Here is a 325-nt window from a genome sequence, read left to right on the forward strand (position 1 = left end):
GCGCGCTCGCCGGCCGGCGGTGCCCCCTGCCGATGGAGCTTGTGAGCCTTTCCTGGGGTGTAACTGCGGGGGCAAAACACGTTCTGTGACCACTGAGGACCCCACCCTGCTGCAGCATCCTTGGGGATCCTGCCACGGTGGTTTGTTGCCACTGGTCTGTGGAACTGGCTGGGATTGGCGGCTGTGCTATCTTGGAGCAGGAAACCCCCACCCGGGGGCCCTGCAACAGGTTGTGGCGATGGAGCCCAGCCCCCAACCTCGCCCTTGATGAGGGCTCCCTCGTGGCTGGGGGGCCCCCCCTCGGGTTTTTTTCTCTCTGGCCAGT

Source organism: Corvus brachyrhynchos, unplaced genomic scaffold (assembly GCF_000691975.1).
Source record: "Corvus brachyrhynchos isolate BGI_N302 unplaced genomic scaffold, ASM69197v1 scaffold5, whole genome shotgun sequence".
Lineage (NCBI taxonomy): Eukaryota > Metazoa > Chordata > Aves > Passeriformes > Corvidae > Corvus > Corvus brachyrhynchos.